Genomic DNA, 13,630 nt, shown 5'->3' with positions numbered 1-13,630 from the left:
TCCTCCTCTTTCATCCTGCCTCTGCTGGCCCACTTCCCAAAGGCAAGCTGGGCTGTGAGGGAAGAAGAGGCTCAGCTTGCTGTTCAGCCCTAGGACACAGCCTCTATGCCTGCCTAAGATCATGGGCTTGTGGGGTAGGAAAAGGGGTTCAGCCTCCCTTGAAAGCCCCATGGGACTTTGCACTCTCTCAAGTCCTTCCTTCATTTTCTCTGTCTTCCATCCTTTCCCTCCCTCCCTCTCCCCCCAGACCTCTTCCTTTCTTGCTCTTTCTCTCCTCCTTCCTTCCTTTCCTCCCCTTCTTTCTCTCCTCACAGCATCAGACAGCATGGTTAAATATCCATTTCTTCTAGTTCTACAGTTTGCCATTTCTGACCTGGCCTACTTTTTTCTGGAACCATGTAACTTTGCATGTTAGATTTATTTAATTCACTTCTAATAGACTTAGTAGCCACCACATAGCTTCCACTGTGAACAGTGTAACTGTTGTGATATTAACAGTGTCATTCTAAGCAGAGTTATGTCCTCCTAAGACCACTGAAGGTAATGACATTCGAAAACTGCCACTCTGTTTAGGATTGCACTGTGATGGTCTCACATGGCTTTTTGTCTCCTGATGCTGTCATCTTATTTCTTGGCTATCCTGTTTGGTGAATTTACTACAGCAGGAAAATAAGCAACTGTAAAGAAGGCGTTGGAATGTTATTCAATACCTTCCAAAAGCTCCCATGGGATATGAATATTGTCTCCATAAACCACAGCAGCTTGTGACAAAGTGTGAAAATATAGCAGAATTGAGTGCCAGCGATGATTAAAGAAATTAAATATTGTTCAGTCACTATATTTCCATTGGCTTGTAGAGAAATAGGGCTCAGCATGGTTATTTCTAAAAATGCGAGGCTTAGATATCAAATGCTTTTGAAAATAATCTGAAGGTTACATATACAGTATAAGGAGGTGACATAAGGACCACTGATCCATCTCATCTACAGTTGCTAACCTGAATGGTAGGAGAACGTCATTGTTCCAGGCAAAAATCTTCCAGGGTGTATTGTTGGAGATACTGTACTTGGGGTAAAGAGCAAGAATCCAGAAACACTTTAATCACAACATTCCTATGAGATTCCAAGACTCACTGCTCATATTTAGATACAGCTAGAATGTGAGTTCATCTGTCTTCTATATTGCACAAGGGGCAAAGCCCGTTGTAACTATGAATACAATGGGTGCTAGATCTTGGGGGTGGGAAGAGGAAAGGGAGAGGTGTCCAGACTGCACGGGCATGGGGTTGAAGGGGTGTTGTATGTGGGGTGTGGTGGCCTGGTGGGAAATGAGGTTGTGGGAGGAGAGATGTGTCTCAAAGCAGTTTACAGTTGTCTTCCCTTCTTCTCCCCATAACAGACACACTGCGAAGTAGGTAAGGCTGAGAGAACTCTGAAAGAACTTGGACTGTCCCAAGGTTACCTGGCTGGCTGCCTGTGGGGAATAAAACTCAGTTTTACAAGTTAGAGACCATTGTTCTTTAACTGTTACCCACAGCAATCCCATAGCAGGTATATGTTCCACATACCCTGTCATAGTCGGACTCTCATGAGAATTTTTGTTTTAACAAATTAGATGTTTTCCTCTGACTTCAGCTTATTGACTTCATCCCTTCACATGACTCAACAAAAGAAAATTGTAGCCATTATATAGGACTCACTGCTATAGGCAATTATCAATTTGTCTGTCATTAGAGCACAGGTCTAATTTGTGGGCAACACCATTTCTGGGGCCTACCAAGTATTTTTAGAAACTGGATGAGGCCAAGTGGCACTTTTGTCCAAAAAGGGTTCTGAGAAACTCAATTGGCTATGCAGATTTTTTTTTTAAATGTTGCTTGGACAGCTGCCACTGGAGCACAAGGATCTTTGCTGTGCAGCTGAAAGAGTGTTGAAGAAGCCATTTTCGTGGCTGGCTCCACCTCATGAAGTGGCCATTTTGTGGCAATCATTTCATGGCTATGGCCAACATGCTGCTTCAGAATTCCAAAGTGCCCACAGTCTCAAGAACGTGGGGATCCCTGCATTAGAATATCTAACACCAAACCATGCTAAACACAACTGTTCTCAAATGAGTTTTCCAGGAAAATCATATTTGGGGTACTAGATACTTAACTAACTTGGGAAAATAGTAACATATTTTTCAGGGTTACATTATGTGTGTGACAATCTGATAAACAAGAGTCCATAATGGCTATTTTAAGGTGTCCTAAAGTTCAAGATTAAGAGCCTCTTGTGGCGCAGAGTGGTAAGGCAGCCGTCTGAAAGCTTTGCCCATAAGGCTGGGAGTTCAATCCCAGCAGCCGGCTCAAGGTTGACTCAGCCTTCCATCCTTCCGAGGTCGGTAAAATGAGTACCCAGCTTGCTGGGGGGTAAATGGTCATGACTGGGGAAGGCACTGGCAAACCACCCCATATTGAGTCTGCCATGAAAACGCTAGAGGGCGTCACCCCAAGGGTCAGACATGACTCGGTGCTTGCACAGGGGATACCTTTACCTTTACCTTTAAAGTTCAAGATTATTTGAGGTGATTAGGTGAGATTTCATCTCAGTTGATTCCTCCCCCCTACCAAGGGATGGGTTGTGCCAAGATTAAATGCAGAACTTATGATGGCCAAACTATTTAATATTAATATTAGTCTCTGTGAACATGCTAAGAGTTGTTTGCAACATGTTAAAATTTGGTTTAAAATACAATAAAGCTATACATTCACTGAATGCTCCAGTTTCCTGCTACTTTTCCATGTGTTCAGTGGTTGGATTTGGTTCTGGAGAGGGAAGGAGTTTCCTAAAATAAAGTTCTGGCCTCAACTATAAACCTAGTTCAGTCAGGATCCGGATCTCAGCTGAGAATTGATCCCACCAGGTTGGAGCCAGGATCAAAAAGGACCTGGCTCTGGTTGATGCCAGACTCACTTCTTTTGGGTCAAGGACCACTGTATTATCATTTGAAGACCATAATGGTCAATGGATAGCCCCATGAATTCCCTCTGTATGGTTTAGAAAGATCAGATGAGACTTACCTTGGCCCATGTATTGATGCAGTGGAGGGTGGATGGAAAGAGGACGTGAGCACACCCATAGTGTGGCAACTGGCCTGACACACAGGCATGCCACATCAGTCAGGACACATGCTCATGGTGCTTAAAAGACGGCATGTGCACCGAGCCCTGCCTCTTCTCCCATGGCAGCAGAGCCAAGCAGCTTTTGAACCACCCTCAGTTACTGTTAATATGTTAATGTTTGGTTGAAATGGGATGCAAGATATGGAAGTGTAATTTTGTCAAAGCTGGTGGAGTCAGCATGGGATGGAGCCTATTTTTGGGGTGGGATTCAGTTGGGGCACCAAACTCCCTTGGATAGGGGTTTCCATAAAAGGCAGCAGGTCTGTGAGCTGGCTATGCAGGTCAGGGAGGTTCACAGTGCCCTGGGGTTGATAGCCAAGCAGCTAAGTTAGGTCCCTTTGCCGTCCCAAAAATCACACTGAGAGAAGAACTTTTTATATTTTTACTGCAGCAGAAATATAGACACAGGGGTGTATCCCAAATTTACCAAAGCTGTGTACAGAACAAAGGATGGCATGAGACTTTATAATATTCCATTGAAGGCAGGGAAACATGATGTCCTTTGGATCAAACAAATAACCTGGGGTTTCCACCCCTTGCACGTCCCACAGGACCAAACCATTGTCATTATGCTAAGTCACCCTGACTCCAATACTTTAATATTAACAATTCCAGTTACTCCCACTGGCCTTGAGAATAGAACATATCAGCCTTGGCAGGATACAGTCAAGAACAAAACCAAGTTTCTGGGCCTTCTGTTATGAAACAGTTTGATACACTAAGCTTCTCTTTACAGAACAATAATTAAGAAAATATTATTTCATCCCTTCTCCATCAGGGTGGGACTAGAGGTTCACACCTGCTGCAGCACCCCGGGGGGGGGGTCACTTCCCTTAGATTGGAGCCCAGCAATGAGGGGAGGCAGGGCTCGGTGGGGGACCAAGACTGTCTCCCCTGGGCACTGATGCAGAATGGGGTTTCAGTGGTGGGATTACCACAAGATACAGGCTCCCTCTTCCATGCTGGAACAACACTCCTGTTGTTTGTTGTTGCTCTTAATAAAGCTGTACCCTCGTTTTAAGGCAACCAAGGTCTAAGTGCCCACCTTGTGCCCAAAATGCCCTCCTACAAGTCAATAAAAAGCAGCCACAGAAAGCTGAAATCATGTGTAGAGGATTGGTAGCAATAACATTTCAGCTTTTTTATCCATGCAGAACCATTCCCACAAAGGGCTTTCCCACCCAAGGGTAGGGAGGAAAGGATATGTAAGTCATATCCATTTCCCTGCAAGCAAATGAGGCTGATTGTGAATGGGCAAGCTCTTAAATACAATGCACTTTCAGTCCCAGATATTACTAACTGGTGTACAGAATCATAGAATAATAGAGTTGGAAGGGACTTCATGGGTCATCTAGTCCAACCCTTGCACTATGCAGGACACTCACATCCCTATCGCTCATCTACTGTAACCTGCCACCTCTTTGCCTTCACAGAATCAGCCTCTCCATCAGATGGCTATCAAGCCTCTGTTTAAAAATTTTCCAAAGATGGAGAACCCACCACCTCCCGAGGAAACCTGTTCCACTGAGAAGCCGTTCTGTCAGGAACTTCTTCCGGATGTTTAGATGGAATTTCTTTTGAATTATTTTCATTCTATTCGTTCTGGTCTGTCCCTCTGGGGAAAAAGAGAACAATTTTGCTCCATCCTCCATATGGCACCCTTTTAAATACTTGAAGATGGTTATCAGATCCCCTCTCAGTCGTCTCCTCTCTAGATTAAACAGACCAAGCTCCCCCAACCTTTCTTCATATGTCTTGTTCTCCAAACCCCTCACTATCTTTGTTGCCCTCCTCTGGACATGTTCCAGTTTGTCAACATCCCTCTTCAACTGGGGTGCCCAAAACCGAACACAGTACTCCAAGTGAGGCCGAACCAGAGCAGAGTAAAGCGGTACCATCACCTCCCATAATCTGGACACAATACTCCATTTGATACAGCCCAAAATCCCATTTGCCTTCTTAGCCACTGAGTCACACTGCTGACTCATGTTCAATGTACGGTCTACTAAGACTCCTAGATCTTTTTCGCACATGCTACTGCCAAGACAAGTCTCCCCCATCTTATATTGGTATATTTGGTTTTTCCTACCTAAATGTGTAGCTTGAGCACATTATATAATCAGACATTCTCCTCATTTCTAAAGCTTGCTCTATGTAAATTTATATCGCTTGCATTTGGTCTGTTAAAACCTAATTTACAGCTTCTGCCCCAAGAGGATAAGAAGTTATGCTTATATGCTCCACTGTGTGTTCCCAAGGAACAATTCTCTTCATAACTGTGATTTTTTTTCCCCATGGCAAATTGGGTCTGTGATAGGAAAAATAAACACATTTGTTTTCATGAAATTCTGTGAGGAAAGTCAAGTTGTCAGTTCCCACCCCTTCCTAAAGAAATTTGTGCCTGTATTCAAAGTTGGGGGGGGGGGCGTATTTTGCACATGGAAACCACTGGTGGCTTAACAGTTTAACTGCGCTGGTTACTTCTAAACATATCTCTCTCCTGTGCCATTAAATAATTATAAATCATCAGGAATAGTTTTTGTTTTTACATAAGCTGGTATGGCAAACAGGTTATTGCAAACAGAACTACCAGAGGTTTTGAGTCATGAGCCTTAAAATAGCAGATCCACATCCTGGGATGGGACAGGCTGAAGTCTACTCCCCTTTTGTCCTTCTGACCTGGCCATATTTTCATGCTCCATCCTCAAAGGTGTAGTTTGAAAATTCGCACATTCCATCTGTAGCACTGAAAAATGCTATTCATTTGCCTCCATCTTTGTTTTCTAGTTCTTCTGAGTTTAATATTCTCTTCAAGAGAGGGTTAGTTTCTGTAGGGAATTGGTTCTACACAATGGATTAGCAGCACTTATTCTGGTCCATTCCACAGCCTTCCTTCCCTTTTATGAAAATGTGACATATAATGTGTATTTGGATATGCAGCCCCCTAACATACATAACAAGGTTGACTCAGCCTTCCATCCTTCCGAGATCGGTAAAATGAGTACCCAGCTTGCTGCTGGGGGGTAAACGGTAATGACTAGGGAAGGCACTGGCAAACCACCCTGTACTGAGTCTGCCATGAAAATGCTGGAGGGCGTCACCACAAGGGTCAGATATGACTCAGTGCTTGCACAGGGGATACCTTTACCCTTAACATACATAAAGAGTCCTAGATCAAGGTCTTTTACATCTGTCTGCTAATTCCAACCTTCTCCATGCAATCCAGATGCTATATCACTGAGCCATTTTACTTTCCCATCTTGGATTATAGTGGGGGTGACCAAACTGTGACTCTACAGCTGTCCATGGATTACAATTACCATGAGCCATAAGTAATTGTTGTTTATAGACATCTGGAGAACCACACTTTGGCCACCCTTGAAATATAGGTTTAAAATCAATACTTCCATAATTACAAGGTATATTAATATGCATAGCTCCTCATGGAAATGGTGTGAGTTTGCGGCACCAGTTTGGTGTAGTGGTTAGGAGTGTGGACTTCTAATCTGGCGAATCGGGTTCGATTCTTCACTCCCCCACATACAACCAGTTGGGTGACCTTGGGCTCACCAGGGTACTGATAAAGCTGTTCTGACCAAGCAGTGATATCAGAGCTCTCTCAGCCTCACCTCCCTCACAGGGTGTCTGCTGTGGGGAGAGGAAAGGGAAGGCGACTGTAAGCCACTTTGGTTAGACTTTCAAATGTTGTCAGTATGTATAAATGTACATTGGTAGGCAGGAAGCTAGTCCTGGCAGAAGTAAGACGCGACTCGTATTGATGGATTTAAACAAGCCACAGCTTTAATAAACAACCTCCGCTGAAGGTTGGCGCCGCACAGGGGAATGAGCCAGAACTAGGCAGTCCGCAGACTGAACCATCCCGCAGCCAAAACCTATGCAGAGTCCATCATATCTCCCCGCTGGGAATACGGACTTATAGATTTTGGCATGCCTAATGATGGGAGATAACCCCAGTTGGAGGGCCAAAGGGCGCAAACCACCTTGATTTACCTCTGGAGTTATCCGGTCACCAATGAGCTACTTTAGCCTACCCCGCCGGGTCGGCGTACTGCTCATTGCCACCACCCCCTTAAGGAGGCCCCAATCCCCGCAGGGAGGCCGATCGCACACCGCCTGAATTGGCTCATTCTCCTGTGCCGATACGCTGTGACAAATAATATAATAACAACGAAACATAATAACAAATGGGAGGGCGGGTGGGATCGCTTGCTCGCTCCCGGCAAAAGGCGGGAAGAAGTCAGGCAGCATCTCTGAGACACTGACAGCCCCGCCCCCGTGCCAAGTGCGCCACCGCCGCAGCTAGCTGCAGCCACAGCCAGCCGCCGCCGGAGGAAGGCAGCCGGGCAGTCGCTCCTTCTGCCCAGCCTCCACCCACCAACCGGCGCCGCGGGTAAGTCCGCTTCGCCCCATTATAGTTTCTGCACTCCTGTCCTAAATCTCTAGATCTTAAAAATCTTTAGATAGGAGGTACATACATCTTGAGTTGCATAAGCACACCAAGTTTTAGTGCACTGCTTGACTTCAGTTTCTTCTGTAACATCTTATTCCAGGCTTTCTGAGTGAGGGTTTCATATATTTCCTGCATGGATAGAAATATATAGATATTTATCAGGTGATATATGATCATGTCAATCTGCTTCCCCCCCCCCTCAAAATGGCCAGTGATGGGTCTGGAGGGAGTTGGAAGGGCAGGGGCCCTGGGTGGGCGTGTACACAACTGTGTTTCCCAACCATGTTCTGCACAACTGGGCCCCTTCTGGGATTTCTCAAAACCTGAGGAATGTTTCAGGGGTTTTTCAACAGTAAAAAAATTGAGAAAGGTTGCCTTATTTTGATAGTAAATGTTGACAAACCTATGCTGAGTTGCATTTCTTTTACAATAAGTGTAGCCAGGCCATATTAAACACCAGAACTGTTCACAGAAAGAATGTTTAGTAGCCTACTTGTAGGAAGCTAACTAAGGGTTAATCTACACAATGCCTATACTTATAAGTTGTCTCCAGGTCTACCAGTTTGAGCTGAGTAACACATCAGCTGCAAGAATGTCACTTCAAAATTCTGAGAAGCTGATGTTCCTGACAATAGGTAGCATAGGTGTGAGAGCTTAAACAACCCGCAGTGGGGAAATTATGTGCATAATTTTGGAGACATAGGTGTCCATGAGGGTACTGAAGAATTCAACGAAAATAAAGAAGTCAGCAAGTGGAAAAATCAAATTTAAAGCTCTATGGATGATTATTATTTATTATTAGATATTTATGCCACCGCTCTCATATAAAACACACCTAAAACATCAAATATATCCGCATAAAATTATAAAACCCCCTTAAACATTTATATCCCCAAAATAACAACATTAATAGCAATAGCAATTAACAGAGGAAATGGCAGCAATAGGATATCATTTCCCCCCTCCCCTGCTAGGGAAAAGGTTTGTTTTACAGAAAAGGTTAACACAGAAACATCATAAATGGAGGTCCTAGAACAAATTTTTGTGCTAATCCCTGTTTTTAAACAAGACACATTGGAAGATGTGCACCTCCTACACAACATATATAGTGACCCTGAAGGGGTAGAAAAATCAGACATTAATTTTAGTACTCCATACGTGTCGTTGCAATTAATTCATTTTTTTTAACCTTTTAAAAATCAGGTGATTAATCAAGCATTCTGGAAACGTCGAAGAATCCTCGTATTTACTCCCCTCAAAACCCTCCTTTGCTTGCCGGTTCCCCTGTACAGAGTAGGAGGGACGCTGCTGACAGTACTCAAGGGAATATTCACTATAAAAAGAAATAATAGGAAAGCCATCAGTTGAGACAGTCTGGGATAGCTGAGGTCATTTGTTCCCTGCCCCTTCACTGTTGAAAAGAGTAATTCTCAGACTTAGCTTGTGTGAAGTAAGAAAAAGCATTTAGACAAAGTTTTTGTTCGGGCTCTAAAATTAGATTTTGCCGGCCGTCGTACTTGTTGACTGGCTCTTGTAAAATGTTGTCAGGCCTTATTTGTCGTAGAATTTGACAATAAAGCCACAGGTGGGTTTTGCCATTTACCTCAGGGGGAATAAAAAATTGAATTCAGGTCCTCATTATTTTTTTGCACTGAAATCTAAAAGAACTCCAAATCATCTTTGTTTCCAATTCTCTTCACCTTTCAACAGGAAACCAAATCACCTTTATTCAGTTTTCAAGTATCACGCCAATAGTCTGCTGTATACTTAAGCCTTACTGAGGTTAAAAGTCTCCATTTCAACTCAGCCATAACCTCCAACATTTCACTAATAAAAATGAGGACATGCTGGTTTATTTGTAACACCCCTTATTCTCACAACAGCACACACATATATTATATATAGGACCAAAAGTCTTTCTTGTAACAAGACCATTTATGAAAGTGTAAGGGCACAGAATGTTTAATCACTCAATGAACAGTCTGGCTTTTAGTATGTAACACTTGCAACAAAAAAACATATTCAGCCTGTTGGAAACTCTGTCTACTGTTTGCAGTTCTCCTCCAGGTCCCGCACATTTTCAAGATGGGTCTTTGACCCACAGCTTGAGAACCACTGATTCAGTCAGTCAAAAAGGGTTTGTTGATCAGGCAAATGACTTGCCACTACAACCTGCTGTTCTGAGAGTCTGATAATGCATAAACAGACCATTAGATCAGGGGTAGTCAACCTGTAGACCACAGGTTGACTACCCCTGCGTTAGATGATCCAGGGCTTTCACTCACTTGGCTTTTAATTTCAGTGTTGTTTGGGATTCCCAACTTCCAGGTGGCACCTGGAGATCTCCTTCTATTACAGTTCCCCTGGAGAAAATGATTGCTTTGAAGAGTGGTGCAGAGGGCATTATAACCCATGAAGGCCCCTCTCCTATCCAAACCTTCCCTCCCCATGCTCCACCTCCAAAACATCCAAGAAATATATATACATATATCTGGTATGTAGGTACACTGTGGACTCATTGCCTGGTTCACCAAACTACTGTCTCCACGTCATTCCTTCACTGGTATGCTTGGCAATTGGTCCCACCTTCACATTGATAAGATGTTGAGACTTTTTGACCATTACTTGCTTTCTGAATTTCATATTATATTTATTATTTATTATATCTTTATCCTGCCACTCCCACAAAGGCTCGTGGCAGCTAACAATAAGCATAACCCCCCCAATAAATCCCATAAATCAATTTAAAACAATCTAAAACCCAGCCAATCAACCATAGAACATCCAATACTCTGTGGCAAAACAACCCAGATTCTAACCACTAATACACCCCAGGGGTGGACAATGGGGATGGTCTTTCTTCTTTGATCCACCTATAGTAGCCCAATAGGGCTCAGTGAGGGGGGGACAGATCTTCTTCTGCATGACGGCCTCAACCATAAACCTGGCAGAAGAGCTCGATCTTGCAGGCCCTGCGGAATGCAGGAAGCTCCCACAGGGCCCATAGCTCTTCTGGAAGCTCATTCCACCAGGTGGAGCCAGGACCAAAAGGCCCGGGCCCTGGTCAAGGCCAGGCGTGCTTCCCGGGAGCTGGGAATGACCAACAAATTTGTACCCACAGAGCGTAAGGCCCTGTGGGGGGCATAGGGTGAAAGGCAGTCCCTCAGGTATGTGGGTTCCAGACCGCAGAGGGATGGGACATCTGTTCTTCTCTCTCTCACCTGGGCTTGGACCTAAAGCAAGGGTGTTAGCAGACAGACTCCTCCTCTCACTGAGGGACAGTTTATAGATACCTATAATCAGTGGTTCTCAAGCTGTGGGTCAAAGACCCATCTTGAAAATGTGCGGGACCTGGAGGAGACTGTTTTATGTATAGTTCTCTGTTATAATGTAAACCGCCCTGAGCCTCCGGGGAGGGCGGTATAGAAGTATGATAAATAAATAAACAAACAAACAAACAAACACCCTTCCTTTATTGTCATGGTAAAATATTTGCAATACACAGCCTGGTCAAATAGTTTACATGTAAAAACACTGTCTGTCCCAAACAGGATACCAGCATGGAAGCCAGTCTCCAGGACTCATCTGGATATGTAGTTTAGAGCTTATGAAAAAGGGAAACTGGCTTACTAGCAATCTCCTCTTTACACAAAGGAAAATCATAATTTAGGATCTAGCAATTATCTTCATCAATTTCCAAACTAGAGATGGGCACAACACAACCCACAGAGCTCAAGAAAACCCACAAAATTGGATAGTTCATGGCTCACAAACCGGGCTTGTATGGCCATGCCTTTGACGACTGCACATGACCACATACAGGTCTTATACCTCTATGTACATTTGCAGGCTTTTTCAGGGGTGGAGAGTCCATCCCATAGGATACAATGGAGGGATGGGAGCCCTCTTTCGGAGCTCCCAGACTTGGGCCCTTTGGACCCAACATTCTGAAATTTTGAGGGGAGTCAGGGAAGAGCTACCCTGAAAGCTTGGAGGCTGCATCTCAAACCCCAACCCCCCAGGCACCAGGAAATGCTGGAATGCCAAAATTCCCATTATAGAATATAGAGGAAGGTGATTGGCTGCCTGGATTGATTGACAGGCATAAGAGACTCGCATATAACACGCTGCTCTCTTCTTCCATTTCCAGCAGCACATGTGGAATGTATGAAGCATGAAATGGTGGCAGACAAGGTGAGACAGCAAAAACGGTGAGGAATGGCTGGGAAGTGAGATACCATTTAGCGCTTTGCCATTCAGCTGGCAAAACACTATTTTTACTGATGTGTGGAAATGCCCTTTGAGTTACTCCCTCTTACTGCATCTTCTTAAGCTAAATTTCCCAAACTAAGGACATTTCCACACATTGAAAAAATTATGAGACTTCCTGTTTGGGTAACAAGTGAACCTTTCTGAAGTTAAATGTGTTCACATCACCTTAATTGTACCTACATGAGTATCTCATGCGAGATGTGCATCTATTTGTGAAAGTAAAATTTATTTCTCTTGTTAGATCATCTTTGTAATTTGATTGAGCCGCATTTTGCCAAGTTAAAATGTTAGTTTGTTTCACCATGTAAACCTAGCATTCTTTAGTTTTCAAATTATGGAATGGGGAAAATAAATCTTTCTTGGAAAATGTATTCTATTAGGTCAAAATGTGAGGGCCCAACAATGCTACATCTAGACTTAAAATATAAATATTACCAAATACACTTATATAGAAAAACAAACAAATGTAGTCCCAAATAGCAGCCTCAAATCAGAATAAAATCATACAATTACTTCTTTAAGTACATTCTGACGGCAATGGTATCATCAAAACTGCCTTTTTAGCTTTGAATTCCAGTTTCTCAGCTCTCAAACTGAGCAGAGAGTCCTCAAATTATTATCATCTAAAAGGAGCTGGATAAAACCATTAAATGTAGAGATTAAAATTGCCTGGCCATACCACTGTTAGACAGCAGTGGAAATATGGGATCTGAAGATGTGGATAACATTTTAACAAAAAAATCCAACAACTGCTGCAAGGCTCAACGAGTCTGTCTAGATCCGAGATCTCCTTGTTCCTGTGCCATTCTAAGTATGAAGTAATGTTTGTCATTTTCTTTCTTTTTATATTTAATCTACTTATATTTAATTGTCAGTGTAGTATATGGAGCATCCCAGTAATCGAGGGGGGGGGACATAACATATAACTTCTGAGAACAAGTTTGGGTCCAGCGGTGCCTTTAAAATCAACAAAGTTCTATTCAAGATATATAAGCTTCTCCATGTGCACACATTTCTTCAGAGACATTGAAATGGGTGTTACCAGTTCCATTGCATCTGAAGAAGTGTACTTGCACACAGAAATATACCTTGAATAAAAATCTGGGGTCTTAAAGCTGCTCCTGGATTTGAACTTTGTTCTGCTGCTTCAGACCAACATGGTGACCTTCCTAAACCTATATGACCTCTCAGGAATGAATTTAAAAGCATATAACCCAAGTGTAACTGACACTGGCCATTGAAGAGGAAATTTTTGACTCTATTTATCAAGGCAATGGTGCTGGAGAATGGAGGTTCATTTATCTCCCCTGTCCATTTCCTTGCCCCTTTATTTCCTGGTCTGGGCAAAGGACAAGGATAATTCAAAGCTACAGGAGGCATGGAAGGGTAGAGCGAATTGGACTTGCTGTGGTTTGAAAACTCTCCTACTCAGACTGAAATTGAAGAAAGAAATACAGCACAAAACAAACATTTGGAACAGCATCAGAACAATATCCTAGGTAACCAAATTCATCCTGAGTTCCATAATCCATTGTACTCTGGTCTTTAAATTTTAACATACAAATTGTCTTTCAACTCTTTGTTCATAAGAAAGATCATTCTGAGAATTCATTCCCAGTCATAGATGTCTGAGAAAGCAGTGGATGGATATAGGAAATACAGAGAGTGTTTATTGTTCCTAGTCAACATATTAATGTTCTTTTTTTAAACGTTCAATAAGTGAT

This window comes from Paroedura picta, chromosome 9 (genome assembly GCF_049243985.1).
Source record: "Paroedura picta isolate Pp20150507F chromosome 9, Ppicta_v3.0, whole genome shotgun sequence".
NCBI classification, from domain to species: domain Eukaryota; kingdom Metazoa; phylum Chordata; class Lepidosauria; order Squamata; family Gekkonidae; genus Paroedura; species Paroedura picta.
The sequence above is the reverse complement of the archived record's forward strand: the minus strand, read 5'-3'. Positions refer to the sequence as shown.